This window comes from Octopus sinensis, unplaced genomic scaffold (assembly GCF_006345805.1).
Source record: "Octopus sinensis unplaced genomic scaffold, ASM634580v1 Contig16450, whole genome shotgun sequence".
NCBI classification, from domain to species: domain Eukaryota; kingdom Metazoa; phylum Mollusca; class Cephalopoda; order Octopoda; family Octopodidae; genus Octopus; species Octopus sinensis.
The window spans coordinates 20,001-30,258 of record NW_021834354.1 but is presented as its reverse complement, the minus strand read 5'-3'; the positions used below and the strand labels follow the sequence as shown (position 1 = coordinate 30,258).

The window sequence follows — 10,258 nt, the reverse complement described above, 5'->3', positions numbered from 1 at the left end:
AACACCACTAACACTACCACCGCTACTACTGTACAGAAGCGACAACAACAGCAATAACAACACTAACGCACGACTGGCAGGACTTGGGTCATTTCTAGTCCAACTACGACCACCACTGCGGCTGCTGGACTACCACTACCATCAACTACAACTACAGCCTCTGTTACGACTGCTACTGCTACTGCTACTACTACTACTAGTAGTATTGGGACCATCAAAACCGTGACCACCACCAACTGGACGACAACAATAATCACAACGCCAACAGCAATCAGAGCAAGGAATCGTCGCATCTGACAGTCATCATATATTTATATTGCATTATAGGTGGTGGCGGCAGCGGTGGCGGTTTCGAGTCTCTCTCTCTCTCTCTGCCTTAAATTCTCTCGTGTGTCGAATATGCCGTGTAAAGCACAATACGTCAAGCAATACACAGACATTTAATACACACAAACACACACACACACACACGATACATACATACATATATATGTATACATATATATACATATAATTATGTGTATGTATATATATATATGTATATGTATGTTCGTATGCCTGTATAATTTTTAATTTATCCGCATGAAATGCCTTAACTACTGTGTATATATTAATACATCAATGTATATACCCATATATAACACATAAATATATCGAATATATATATATATATACACACAGATAGAGTGATACAGTTACACACACACACACATACACACCACTGTGCTTGCTTCATTCATAGTATAAACCGCATCAGTAGCTATATATATATATATATATATATATATATATATATATATATATAATATTTATATCTATGTATACACACATGCATGCATACATCAGTGTCTTTAAACAACAACAACAACAACAACAACAACAATGGCAACACTATCCACATCATTAACAACAACGACTACCATTATTATTATTATTATGATTACCAAAATGATGGTGCTATTAGGAATTCTAAACCTGGCCACAGCGCTGCCGGATTTTACCCGAATGGCAATCGTGCAAAGTAAGTAAATCAACATCATCATCATCATCATCATCATCGTTATTATTATTATCATTATTATGATTATTATTATTATTATTATTATTATTATTATTATTATTATTATTGACATACCGTTACTGTTTCGCTTTTCTTTTTCGGCATTGTATCCCCCCCCCCCAATCGTTTTGCCTTAAAATAACGAAATAAATATTCATAACATGACACAGAATGTAATTATACAATAAAAGTATAAAAAATAGTAAGGGAACATTCAGTATTGTAGTCCCAGGTAGGCTATGACAGAAGAAAATAAAAATACAAAACAACGATGATGTTCATGTGAGGAATACCGTTGATCTTAGGGTTTGTTTGAGGATCGATGTCGACCTGGGGCTTTACTGTTTGAACCCAGCGAGAGAGTCACTATGGGATTGCCGCGGCTCGTTCTCCCAGAAGTAGCAACCAAATATAACATGATATAATATATAATGTGATATTATTTCATATAATATTAATATCATTATGATACATATACGCTATAATGTAATATCAATATACCTTAGCTCGCTCTCTCTCTCTCACTCTCTCTCTCTCTCTCTCTCTCTCTCTCTACATATATATATATATGTATGTATATATATGTATATATATATATATGTATGTGTGTGTGTGTGTATAATATACTATATTTGATTGTTGTTGTTGCTTCGCCCTGGACCAGTACTGATCCAGCTGTCGCCAATGATCCTAGGCGTTCCAACTGTGACCATTGCTTCCTCGCTTTTATTTAAACATTTTCTACATAGGACTACATCATCCACCATGTTCTCCTTTCTGTTTTAAGACGGTGAAGCGTGCCTTGAGGAGGGGCATATGCCTACTCTTTCTAGCATGTTTGATGTCTGCATAGAGGCTTCCTCGTTTATTCAAATAATCGATATCGCATAATTTGATATGATTTCGAAATCGATATCTTCTGGCTGGCTCAGAGCGGGAAACGTGTCTAGGCGACCCCAGTACGTTACTGGTATTAACATTATTATTCAAACCAAGATGTGATCTCTGTGTGACCACTTAAGTTGTTAGAAATAGCAGCTAAATGTCCCTCCAAATAACTCCCGCTCCCTGTGTACCCCTTAAAAAAGGACATGTTAGCTTGGGTTCCGTGTATATAGAGGAAGGGGATAGGGTCACGGCTGGAACGTAAACGATCAGGACTACCTAGGGATAAACAGTAAAACATCTGGTTATTTCTTTACTCGAGCCAATGAGAGGGATGGATGGTCACAATGCAATGGATCAAGCTGCTAGAAATAACAGCTAAATTTCTCTGAAACTGTACTCTACAGGCATTAATTAGACAATGTGGCTCCTAATAGTCTGTACAGTGGAATGGTCATGGTTGGATCACATGATCATAGACCTGTGCTCGACTAGTTCTAACCTAGGGTTGAACCATGTGCACCGCCACCACTATTACTACAACGCGGCACCAAGAAAAGAAACTCGTCTCTCATCGCACCTGCTAGAAATAACAGCCAAATAAATCTCTCACAAAATCACTCTCAAAAAGGAAGAACACATAGACTAGACAACGTAGTCCTAGATACACTATGTCTTAACAAAAGACAGGATGGTCGCCACTGGAACGCCTGTGGTCATACATTGCTGAATCAATGACAAACACTGACCAAATACCAGTAATTAACCGGGTTAACGTTGGAACTAATGTTGCTAATATTCAGAATGCAGGACATTGCTAATATGTGTAAGATACACACACAGCAATATGAAGATTGTAATGTCTGCTACACTAGACATAGGTGTCGACTGAGGTAAGGTGATTAGAGGGTGTTGCAGCGGGAGAGGAACAATTAAAGTGAATTCACACAGCTTCCTACCTTCGGCCAATGAGTGTGTGTGTGTGCGCGCGCGCGCGTTTGGCGGAGAATTAGCAGAATCTTTGGAGCATGCGGGAGAGCAGAGTGCCTTGCGGTATCTATGTCCCAGCTCTGCATTCGACTTGGCCTTTCTAAGACACACGCCCTTCTTGCTTTCTCTCTCTCTCTCTCTTCTCTTCTCTCTATCTCTCTCTCCCTTTCTCTTTTCAAGCAATTTGTTGTGGTCAGATTTAGAGAGGTGTGCGTCCAAGACATACCATATGTCACTATGACACACCCCCCCCCTCTGCTTTAAAAATCCAAGAGTTTTTACTTTAAGGCAGGGTTAAAATGTTTTGTGATAATTGGTCCCGCTCTCAACGATCTGAATTTAAATCCCTCCAAAGCCAACTTTTTCATGGTCGATAAATAAAGTACCAGTCGATGATTGGCGGGTGTGGAGTGGGTGGGTGTGGGGGAGAGCCACCGGCTGATTTGTTTGAGCGTCCCACCTCATAGTTTGTGGTGTTTATTGCAGCGTTCTGGCGGCAGCTTCTGCGACAAACGCTGGTGCTTGCCTTTCTCTTGGTCGACGCTAGTGTGGTGGAGAACGGACACTTGCTTGCCTGGATAACCTGAAGTCTTCCTTAAAAGGAAATCCCTGTGCAAGTCTATACCGCGGAGAGAATGTTTCCAGGTTCAGATCCACATTCCCACGAGATATACAGAGACCCCCATCCCCGGACAAGATGTAAAATACAATGCTATAACTAATAATAATAATATATTTTTTTGTAGAGCGTCCGGTAACTAAATTCCACTCGCAAGACATTGGTCCACTCCAAATTTAATAGAAGACCCCTGTGCAAGGTGATGCGCTATGAAATCGAACCCACAACCACGTTGTTGCAAAGCAAACTGTTTAACCACACTACTATGCCTCCGCCTGTATGTTTACAATTCGTCTCTGCTCGGATGCCGCTGAATGCCAGGCTCTGTCACGTCCCCAGCGCCTCCCAAACAATTAATTAATTCCCATTTTATCCAAAATAACGAAGCTCCAAAATTTTAGGGGCCACCTTGATGTCTCATTTATTTGTTTGATTGCTTTATTTAAACGTTGATCAGGCAACCCTCATTCATATTGGTCATGACGTCCTCAACAGCAGATATAAGGGACTCTATATATTGTGGACACACGTGTTGATCTCCTTCTTAGCGGCACCCCAGAAGGAGTAGTTCAGTCGTTTAAATCAATGGAGCTAGGACACCAAACATTAGGGATAATAGGATCACGAAGATTTTCGACCGTCCACTCCTTGATCGTGCAGGCTGTGTGCGAAGGAGTTGAGTCTTCTTGGAACACGTAGGGTCACCACAGAAAAACTCTCTCGATTCAGGGTTTCACAACTGTCTCCATTGCCTCGATGTAGGCTGCTGCATTGACCCAAAGACCTTGCGGAGAAAGTGAGAAGATATAACATGGCCCGCATTGCTCACGACCCTAAGACCATCATAGTTGATAAGAACTTGGTGCACAAACGACGGGTGCAGAGCCATTTGTCATTTCTCCAGTACGATGTTTGATCTTCGACAAATTTCTCGTCTGAAAAGAACCGGAGCATTTTGGGTTCCTCGGTGTGCCTGAGTTTATTCAACAAGCTCTTCGACCGGATCACTGCTCTAACTGCTCTAACTGGACATAAACTGACCCTTTCTCATAGGATTTTTACCTGATGTCTCTGGTTGTAACATGGAAAAGGAGTGGCATCGGTGTCGTTGACTTGCCTCCACTCCCATTCATGCTTTCCGGGACTTGCTCAACAAACGCAACTTTTCTAACGATTGACCGTCGGTTTTTTTTCTTTTTTTGCTTGTTTGTTTAAACTTATCGCTTTTTTTTTCTTTACCCTGGAAGACACATTCTCGCCAGAGGCCAGAAGTTATTTAAGAAGATTGCAATGTTAGAATCACAATGGTTGGCAGTTAAGACGATGAGATCGACATGCCTGCCGTTCCAACGTCTGCCTTAGACTCAAAAGTTTAATTAAAGTTCGGGCCAATTATGATTCTTAAAAGTTATATATGTATGTATGCATATGTACATATATGTGTGTATGTATGTATGTATGTATGTATGTATGTATGTATGTATGTATGTATGTATATGTACATATATGTGTGTATATATATATATATATATATATATATATATTATATATATATATATATATATATATGTATATAAATGTATGTGTGTGTGTGTGTGTGTGTGTGTGTGTGGTGTGTGTGTGTGTCTATATATATATACATATAATAACAATAATTCTAGGATGGAATTCATAACTATTTAATACATCGCATAAGTCACATCAGAGTCCGTATCCTTGGAATGAGTAGAGTCCGTATTATCCGTGCGCATCCGGTTGATCATCATCATCGATTCATTATCAAAGACTAATTCAATTATCATTATTATTATTATTATTATTATTATTATTATTATCATTATTATATTTTTATCCTACATCATATCGGTATAACCATGATGTAACCCCAAAAGACTGGTTCATTACTCAGCATCATTAGACTGTGGTCGGCATAATGGTACCGGAGCTTTACTTGCATACCTTTAACGTTACCATTAAGTGAATCTAAAAACTGTGGGGGTGGGGGTGTTGTGTGTGTGTGTGTGTGTGTGTGTTTGTGTGTATGCATACAGACATTCACACAGAGAAACGTGTGTGTGTGTGTGTCTGAGGAAACTCAAAAAAGTCCGACAATGCTTCATCGCATTCCACCTGAGAAAGCACCAACATCATCATCATCATCATCATCACCAACAACATTCGTTTCGAAACCATCATCCTAACACCTCCTCCACCTCCCCCTCCTCCCCCTCCTCCCCCTCTAGACAATAGTTCCATTCATGGCTTTCATTAGTTTTCCCATGATGCAACAGTCTTCTTGTATTCCAGCAGACATTGATTGGTCTGGCATCGATCACCGCCATGCAATTATTACTTCCGGTTGGTGTTATTGTTGTTGTCGTACCTGTTGTTGTTGCTGCTACTGATGATGATGATGATGATGATGGTGCTTTTGTAAATTATACCGGTGGAAAAGGTTTTCGTTATCACCATTCCACCACCACCACCACTGCTGCTGCTACTACCACTACAGCTACATCAACTACTACTACTACTACTAGCAATTTCGGGGAAGCGGATAAGTCGATTACATCGACCCCAGTACTCAACTGGTATTTAATTTATCGACCCTGAAAGGATAAAAGGCAAAGTCAACCTCGGCGGAATTCGAACTCAGAACGTAGCGACAGCTGAAATACCACGAAGCATTTCATTCAACGTTCTAACGACTCTGCCAGTTCGCCGCCTTAATAATAGTAATAATAAACATCATTTTTATTATAGCTTGAAATTTAATGGGGAGAGGGTTAGTCAATTATATCGACCCCAGTGTTTCACTGGTACTTAATTTATCGACTCCGAAAGGATGAAAGGCAAAGTCGACCTCGGCGAAATTTGAACTCAGAACGTAGCGACAGGCAAAATAACGCTTAGCATTTTGCCCAGCGTGCTAACAACTCTGCCAGCTCGCCGCATAAATATTATTATTATTATTATTATTATTATTATTATTATTATTATTATTATTATTCTATGTTTGACTTTTGCTTTATGTTTGTACAAGTTGGCTCCAAGTCTCACCCAGAGACCTCAAGAGACAACAGGTTGGAAGTTCATGTTGTTGTTATGCCTAGTGTGCCATATATTTGGGGGGTTTTTTGGTGTTGTACTAGTGAATGTCTAATAAGTAATTTTTTTTTTTTAATTGTTTGTTTTAAACCTTGAGATTACATAGAGAGTATTATTATTATTATTATTATTATTATTATTATTATTATTATTATTATTATTATTATTATTATTATAACGCTTACTAATTTGATAGGTAGGCGACCACTACCAATAACAGCAACGCAATAATCATTCTCCTCAATGCTTCCACTATTATCACCATCATCATCATCCTCATCCGCATGATCGTCCTCCTCTTTTTTTCTTATTCTCAGCATCCTCTTCCAGATACTTATTTATTGATAATGTGAAAGTGCATGCCTGCGTCTATGTATATGCGTTTGTAAGGGTGTGTGTGTGTGTGTGTGTGTGTGTGTGTGTGTGTGTTCGTGCGTGTGTGCGTGTGTGTGTGTGTGTGTCGGAATGTGCTTGTATGTGTAAGTGTTTATGTGTATATATGTGACTGTGTCCGAGATGTTTAGGCAAAATGTCTGCCCCGTGCGCCCCTCGGTAGCAGACAACTCCTTTTGTTCTGAGTGTCCGAGAACCCATCACCTCACCACCGTACCTTCAACCTTCTGACAACTTGACTATATAAATATACACAAGTAAATTGGTACCATTTAAATATTTTTATCATAATTGGTTTAACTCGGAAAAATCAAAAACTGCAAATTTTATGCTTCTGCCAATTTATTGTGGAATGTTTGGCACTTAGTTCAATGTGACCGCCATTTGCTTTCCTTCCCAGTTTAATCCGTTTATGAAATAAAACGCACGTCTTAACGATTTCTTCCTTTTTCATTTTACTGAACGCTCGCTCGATGGAAGCCTCCAATGAAGACACACAGTTGTGAGAAGTTGGATATTGCTTCGGCTGCGTCCCATAGCCAAAACTCACACAGATTCAAATCTGGCGAGTTAGCCGGCCAGATACCTTTAGGAACAAAGATGGCAAATTCCTTCTTCAAAAATTCTTGCACTCTTTTCGAAGAATGTACAGAGTACTGCACGAGCATGACTCGATTTGCAAAATAATGCTTTCTAATCCAAGGCAACAAAACCTCTAAGATTTCGAGGTTCCCTGCTATGTTGATTTTATGACCCGCTTCAATAAAATGAGGAGGCATCAATTTCCCATCACTTACAACAGCTCCAACGACCATAATGGAAGCCAGATTCTTGTTCTGCATAGCTGAAGGAACTTGAGAGGGTCGTACGCTATCACTCGTGAGTTTTGACGGTTTGTAACTTCGTCTATCACGAATTTCTTTTCCTTCGCGAAGACTCGGATGTCTTCGTCACGATGTTTCAAATAACTAAAAAGTTTGGGATTTCTTTCAGCTTCAATAGTTTTGGAGCGGATAATTAGGATGTTACAGTGTCTCCCCATGTATGATTTCATATGAAGGTCTTGTCTCACAGCCCTAGAAATGGTCATTTTACTGATTCCTTGATCTTGAGCCAACTTCGCTATCGATTTTGATGGGTTCGACTCAATCGATCTTTCAAGTTCTGCTAAGAAGCGAGCTGTGCGTTTTCGGTCATTAGGAAAACTGTGGAGCTTTCTCAGGATATCCTGACTTTTCTTCAAATCGGGTAACAACTCTAAAAACAATAGATTTGACATACTTTGTGGCTCTAACAATCTCCCCAGCACTTCTGCCGGCGCGGAATAATTCGGCAATTACACTTCTACGGTTTTTCGACCGGTGTTTTCGACCACAGGACTGTGGTTTTCGACTTTCGACCACAGGCCTGTTGTGTTCGACCACAGGCGTGTTGTGTTCGACCTCAGACTGTAGTGTTCGACTACAGGCCTGTTGTGTTCGACCTCAGACTGTAGTGTTCGACTACAGGTCTGTTGTGTTCGACTACAGGCCTGTTGTGTTCGACTACAGGCCTGTTGTGTTCGACTACAGGCCTGTTGTGTTCGACCTCAGACTGTAGTGTTCGACTACAGGTCTGTTGTGTTCGACTACAGGACTGTGGTGTTCGACCTAAGGATTAGACAACATCAACAACAACACTAACAACATCATTAGGTTTTCGACCGTATTTTTTACAAGGGTTAATGTAAGACATTATTGTTACATTTGGGAAGAGTCGCGATTAATAAAACCCAAAAACACATTCACAGTTCGTTGTTTGTCTACATTTCTCTTCTTTTTCCCCCTCAAAAATATTAGTTACCACCTCAACTTGTGCTCCACCTAATGAGTGTCTGTTTTATTAATCATAAAACTCTCCCTAAATAAATCAATATTAGTTTCACCTCCAAATTCTTTGCAAAACAAACTCAAAATGTCAGTCAGCCTTTTTGAAATGTTATTAAACGATTTCACTCAGTTCAGTGAGCAAACTTTTGTTGTCTTCATTCAAGTTATTGTTTAGCTGTAGAAAAAAAAGCCCTCGTCTATGGTAAAACTTATGATCATAGACAATCTAACTATGACCACCCCGGGAGTTTTTTGTGATGTGTGTGATGGATATTTCTTCACTGAATGTTCGACTCATTCAATCAACTTCCAAAGTGGTTGAGTACTCCGCAGAGAAGTGTACTCTTAACATAATCCCCAGATCGAATCAGCAAGACACAATTTTATGTGACAAAGTCGCACCTGTTCAATTACTGCTGCAAATTCTACACAGTTTCAATCAACCTAATTTAACTTACAAGACTGAGGTCAACCTGAAGGCAGGGGAAAGACACCATATAAACACACACACACACATACATATATAAATATGTATATATATAGAGAGAGAGGGGGAGGGAGAGAGGGCAAATAAATAACAAGTATGTCCAGGTATCAATGCATTACGGCCGTTTCTAGCGGCTCCATTTAATCGATCAATGAAAACACTATATCAATTTGAGAGAAACCGTTCTCCTCATTGCAGACGACCATACAGATTTCCAATATAAATGATAAACCATTTTTTAGCACAATTTATATCAATCAGAGAAACCAAAATAAATACGTTGTTTCTTTTTGCTATATTTGTGACAGAATGAATTTAGGGAAATATGTATACCTAAAGCCCACAATAGTTTAGAGAGTAGCCACCTGTAATAAGGATATTTATCCTGGTTTTGATTTTAATATAAGCTATGTACTCCAACTCAGATGACAATTTGATTTACTTATAAATTCATTGTGGGATAGTTTTATCATGACCACCTTAGCCATCTGCTTAGGAAAGGTCTTATGAACTTTCTCTTAAATATTAAAGTACCCCATTTTAATGTTTAAGTTTAATTATCAATTCTTTTCCCTTTATATTGTTATATAATTCCTTTCTAAATTTCTAATATATTAAATTGGCTAAGTTATGGTGCGCCTCGTAACCCTAGGTTCTAATTCCCACCCTTAGCTCTTATTTCGATCTCTTTTGCTTTCCACTTTATTTCCGTTTTATTTGACAATCTAAATATGTGCTAGCCACCCCGTCCTCCCCCCTTATAGTTATAACTTTCTTCCCCATCAGTCATTCTCTTACTAGCAGCTCTGAAACATATCCTTTTATGTAGATAAAGCAAGATATATGGT

The 10,258-nt window shown here is 39.3% G+C and overlaps 1 long non-coding RNA gene across 1 annotated transcript in view; it reads left to right on the top strand.

Moving 5' to 3' along the window:
• The first annotated feature begins 856 nt into the window (after positions 1-856).
• LOC118761689 overlaps positions 857-10,258 on the top strand; it is a 28,232-nt gene continuing 18,830 nt past the window's right edge. Inside the window, exon 1 of the long non-coding RNA XR_004997566.1 lies at positions 857-1,021. This is a non-coding gene — a long non-coding RNA (uncharacterized LOC118761689). The remainder of the gene's footprint in view (positions 1,022-10,258) is intronic.